At 32.8% G+C, this 5,961-nt stretch overlaps 1 long non-coding RNA gene across 1 annotated transcript; it reads left to right on the top strand.

The window, feature by feature from the left end:
- Positions 1-4,580: 4,580 nt before the first annotated feature.
- On the top strand, positions 4,581-5,622 carry LOC18096384 (uncharacterized). Its single transcript, XR_002980018.2, has 2 exons — positions 4,581-4,753; positions 5,094-5,622. It is a non-coding gene; the product is annotated as an uncharacterized LOC18096384 (long non-coding RNA).
- Positions 5,623-5,961: the final 339 nt, after the last annotated feature.

Raw genomic sequence — 5,961 nt, 5'->3', positions numbered from 1 at the left:
ATTTAAACCAAAAGGTTTTTATCCCACATTGAAAAAAACATGGTTTTTTTCATGGGAACATAGAGTATATATACTAATGGGTTTCAAATCCCACATTTGAAAAAAAAAAAAAAAAATCGGGTCTCGTCCGGGTTAGCCCGGGTCATCCGGGTTCCGGGTCAACCCGCCAGGTCGCCCGGGTTTGGCCGGGCTGTTGCCACAGCCGGTCTTTTATTAAACCCGGACCAGTCCAGCCACCGGGTCGACCGGGTCCCGGGTCGACCTGCCGGGCTGGGCCGGGTTTAATAACTGTGCTGGTAACAAGACTTTATGTTGAGAAAGGGAGAAACATAATAATGATTCTAAATATTACCATAGAGTATCAAGTATATGATGGTTAAAAAAGGTTTTGTATTGATTTGGATAAGAAAAAAAATATTCTTGTGGTGAATGAAAGATGATTAGAATTCCATTAAGCCATGTAGTACTTTGTTTGAAGCAAAAAAGAATTGAAGTTGAAGATTTCTATCATACATATTACATTGTGGAAACATTTAAGAAGACATACTTTGAGATTATTTACCTATTACTAAAGGCTGTATTGGATCCAGAAGATGAAGATATAATTGTACTACCCCCAAACCTAAAAAGGAGTGTGGGTCAACCAAAAAAGAATAAAAAAAGGAAAATGAAAAAAAAGACCTAGTAACGTCAGAATAATGGTTACCACTTTTAGATATTCTTTTTATGTTGATTGCTAGCTTACATTTTAACCATCTTTTGGTTCTAAAGAACCAAAATATATATGCAGCACGTGAACATAAACATAAAAAGAAAAGTTGCAGTTTTGGAACAAAAAACAATTTGATTGAAATTAATAGGATCTCAGAATATCATTGCTAAACTTATTGCTCTTCCTTTCTAGCAGCGCAAGCATCTCATCACCACCGTTGATTGTCAGCTTACATTTTAACCATCTGTAGCTTCTAAAGAACCAAAAAATATATGTAGCAGGTGAACTTGAACATAAAAAGAAAAGTTGCAGTTTTTGGACAAAAAACAATTTGATTAAAATTAATAGGATCCCAGAATATCATTGCTAAACTTATTGCTCTCCCTTCCCAGCAGTGCAAGCATCTCATCACCACGGTTGATTGCCAGCATACATTTTAACCATCTTTTGGTTCTAGAGAACCAAAAAAAATTTGCAGCAGGTAAACGTAAACAAAAAAAGAAAAGTTGTAGTTTTGGGATAAAAAACAATTTGATTGAAATGAATATATAGGATCCTAGAATATCGTTGCTAAGCTTATTGATCTCCCTTCCCAGCAGTGCAAACATCTCATCACCACCGTTGATTGCCAGCTTACATTTTAACCATCTGTAGCTTCTAAAGAACCAAAAAATATATGCAGCAGGTGAATTTAAACATAAAAAGAAAAGTTGCAATTTAGGAACAAAAAACAAGTTAATTGAAATTAATAGGATCCCAGAATATCATTGCTAAACTTATTGCTCTCCCTTCCTAACAGTGCAAACATCTCATCACCACCGTCGATTGTCAGCTTACATTTTAACCATTTGTAGCTTCTAAAGAACCAAAAAATATATGCAGCAGGTGAACTTAAACATAAAAAAGAAAAGTTGTAGTTTTGGGACAAAAAACAATTTGATTGAAAGTAATATGATCCCAGAATATCATTGCTAAACTTATTGCTCTCCCTTTCCAGCAGTGCAAGCGTCTCATCACCACCGGTGATTGCCAGCTTACATTTTAACCATCTGTAGCTTCTAAAGAACCAAAAAATATATGCAGCAGGTGAACGTAAACATAAAAAAAAAAAGTTGCAGTTTTGGAAAAAAAACAATTTGATTGAAACTAATAGGATCCCAGAATATCATTGCTAAACGTATTACTCTCCCTTTCCAGCAGTGCAAGCATCTCATTACCACCGTTGATTGCCAGCTTACATTTTAACCATCTTTGGCTTCTAAAAAACCAAAAAATATATGCAGTAGGTGAACTTAAACATAAAAAGAAATGTTGCAATTTTGGGATAAAAAACCATTTGATTGAAATTAATAGCATCCCAGAATATCATTGATAACCTTTTTGCTCTCCCTTCCCAGCAGTGCAAGCATCTCATCACCACGGTTGATTTCCAGCTTACATTTTAACCATCTTTTGGTTCTAAAGAACCAAAACATATATGCAGCACGTGAACGTAAACATAAAAAGAAAAGTTGCAGTTTTGGAACAAAAAACAATTTGATTGAAATTAATAGGATCCAGAATATCATTTCTAAACTTATTGCTCTTCCTTTCCAGTAGTGCAAGCATCTCATCACCACAGTTGATTGTCAGCTTATATTTTAACCATCTTTATGTTCTAAAGAACCAAAAAATATATGCAGCACGTGAACGTAAACATAAAAAGAAAAGTTGCAGTTTTGGCACATAAAACAATTTGAGTGAAATTAATAGGATCCCAGAATATCATTGCTAAACTTGTTGGTCTCCCTTCCCAGCAGTGCAAGCATCTCATCACCATCGTTGATTGGCAGCTTATATCTTAACCATCTTTCAGTTCTACAGAACCAAAAAATATATGCAGCAGGTGAACGTAAACGTAAAAAGAAAAGTTTCAGTTTTCGAACAAAAAACAATTTCATAGAAATTGTTATGATACCAGAATATCATTGCTAAACTGATTGCTCTCCCTTTCCAGCAGTGCAAGCATCTCATCACCACGGTTGATTGTCAGCTTACATTTTAACCATCTGTAGGTTCTAAAGAACCAAAAAATATATGCAGCAGGTGAACATAAAATTAAAAAGAAAAGTTGCAGTTTTTGAACAAAAAACAATTTGATATAAATTAATAGGATCCCAGAATATCATTGCTAAACTTATTGCTCTCCCTTTCCAGTAGTGCAAGAATCTCATCATCATCGTTGATTGCCAGCTTACATTTTAACCATCTTTAGGTTCTAAAGAACCAAAAAATATATGCAGCACGTGAACGTAAACATAAAAAGAAAAGTTGCAGTTTTGGCACATAAAACAATTTGGTTGAAATTAATAGGATCCCAGAATATCATTGTTAAACTTGTTGGTCTCCCTTCCTAGCAGTGCAAGCATCTCATCACCACCGTTGATTGCCAGCTTATATTTTAACCATCTTTTGAAATATACGTGTAATTATTTATTTATTACTGTAAATATGTAATATACGTGTAATTTAATTATCATTATATTAATCAAACAAATTATATCATAAATTATTTTTTCTTTACTTATATTATTATGGCCAAGATAATTTAAATTAGTTTATATTTTTATGTTAGCCATCATTTTCGTGATTAGTTTCAAAAGAGTTTAACCTATTGTTTGTAAAAGAAATGAAGTGAAAAATTCTGAAACAAACACCATCTCAATTTGTGCAGTTCTTCTTTATTTTCTACTTTTTTTAATGGAGTATCGTGGTGTTCATTTGTTAGGAAAAGAATTTTTCATTAAAATTAGTTATTTTTTAGAGACGAAACTTGTTATTCTTAATGTTAATGAGTTCTATTTGATGAGAAGAATTTAATAATGATGTTTTTTTTCTCATCTAAAACATCCCTAAAAAGAGAGATCAAGTTTAGTTTTTTTTTTTATTGAGCCAATTTTGATTTTTTTTTGAATGATTGGCTTTGAGATTTTTTTTTGGATGAAAATAACTTGAAATATGGAATTTTTATACTCAAAAAACTTCTTACTGATTTTCTAACCACCACAATAATGGTCAAAATCTAGACTAGAGTCTAGTAAGCGACACATTGCTTGCTTTTGCTTATTGTTTTTTATAAAAAAAGGGCGGAAGACAAGTCATGCATCCCCTACAAAGGAAAAAGAAAATCAGCTAGCATGTATGTTTGGGCTCTTATTTTTAGCCCGTTTTCTTTTTGGGTTTTTTGATTTTGTTTTCAATTTTTTTTTTAATATCGGATTCTTATTGAATTTTTTTAATTTTATCCTTCAATTTTTTTCCACTATGTGATTTTTTTATTATATATATAATGATTAATAGTAGAGTTTATAACTTAGATCATAAATTTAATAGGTTAAACCAAGTTGGATCAAATTTCATCTTGAAGTGTCTTTTTACCAAAACAATGTTATTTTAATTTTTTTAATTTTTTAATTCAAAAAATCAAGTCAACTTACTTTATTCCTAACCGTTTGTTTGTTTATATATATATATATATATATATATATATATATATAAAAAATAGGCATGTGTTATGTCAAGGCTCCCCTCAAAAGAAAAAACTAGCTAGCCGACGTGTTTGGGCTCGCTCTTAGTTTTGGCCCTTTTATTTTTTTAATATTTATTGAATTTGTTTTAATTTTATTATTTAATAGTAATTATTTAAGTGTTTTTCTTTAAAAAAGAAAATCAAAACAAAGTTACCTTACCTAGGCCATGGGCTAAACTACCTAACCAACAACCCAATACCTTGGCTGGGTTAGAAATGGAGATAATAGTTGTAACGGGACTATATCTTCTGGCCCATCAAGCTTAAGAAACCATTTAGTTCACGTTTCGACTGTTTATCTTTCCTTCTGACGCAATAGTCTTCAGAATATCTCTCTTCACTCTTCTATCTCGGAGATTGTATATCGGTCCAAGGTTCCTGGATTCATTGGTAAATCTTCATTTGAATGTGTTGGGGATAGAAACAGAAGCAAAAGAATTCACTTTCCAACTGCTTTCTTCAAGAAACATAAGGTAAATCACCCATTTTGCTGATCTATTATTTTTCTCTATTCAAGCTCTTGTTTTGGTCCTTTTCTAACTATGTTGAATCAATTACTGTAAAGTTTTTTTAGTTTTTTTTTACTACATAATTTTAATGTGAACCCATTTGCATGTTTCCAAAATGCATGATCCAAATCATCGAAGAAAATCTGTTTCCTTTTTGGTGTTTATTGTTAACTAAAGAATGAAGTATTAGCCTCTTACTTGTATTTGCCCCTTGTTGGTTTTTAGCAAGTTTTGAGCTTTTTAATTCTCGATTATTTCTTAATGGTAGATCAATATTGCGTTGGTTTCTTTCTGGTGTTTTCAGGTCTTGTTGGAGCTTTAGATGCTAGTGCTGGCGATGCTGATCCCATTTACAAGTAAATTTTGAGCCTGCCTTCAATTCGTGTTTTACTACATGTGCATCTAGTTCTGTTTATTTGTGCTCTTCAGTAGTGTTATTCATCATCCGTGTACCAATGTAATAAAAGGAACAAATCTAGCTCTTAGTATAATGCTACTACATGAATTGCCCAAATGGATATGTTGAGAAAGGAAGTTTTGAACCTGTAAATGTGATTTGCACCCTTAAATTTGTGTCTGTTTCTCTCACATTGGGACATCTATTGTGCACAAGAGATATGGCAGGAGGGCTCCTGTCCATGCTATTATATTCCTGTGCTTCCATCACTTTGGGTCGTATGCATTGAGAGAGCATATGTACATATTAATTTTCATGGACAATTATGGATGCGCTGGACATTTAGAAATGGTCTTTCTCATCTTTTCCTACTTGTTTAGCAGCCTTACAGTACTAGCTGCTCTTTTAAGGAGTCTCTGTTGAGCTGTTTCTCATATCTTTGGTATTTGGTTCTGCAATTTTGGTCTGCCCCTGAATTTATCCGATGTACATTCTGGTCAACAAAGATTTTCTTACAGGGAACCATTACAAAATACCATCAAGTTTGATTTATGTTGGTGTCTTTTCTATGAATTTATAGTTCACGTGTTCAAATTACCGGATTACAATTTTCAATGAGAGGGGCTGCACCCTTCATTAATGTTTTTGTTATCCTAAACAACCTGATTTATGCCCTTTGTACATTCTGTTTTATTCTCTTCTCATTATCTGCTGTTGAATTAAGTAATTTTACGCTCATGTATAGTCTCCTATAATCTCCATTGTGTGCATGCTG

The sequence above is a fragment of the Populus trichocarpa genome, chromosome 2 (genome assembly GCF_000002775.5).
Source record: "Populus trichocarpa isolate Nisqually-1 chromosome 2, P.trichocarpa_v4.1, whole genome shotgun sequence".
Classification (NCBI taxonomy): Eukaryota; Viridiplantae; Streptophyta; class Magnoliopsida; order Malpighiales; family Salicaceae; genus Populus; species Populus trichocarpa.
This window is presented reverse-complemented; position numbering and strand designations above follow the sequence as displayed.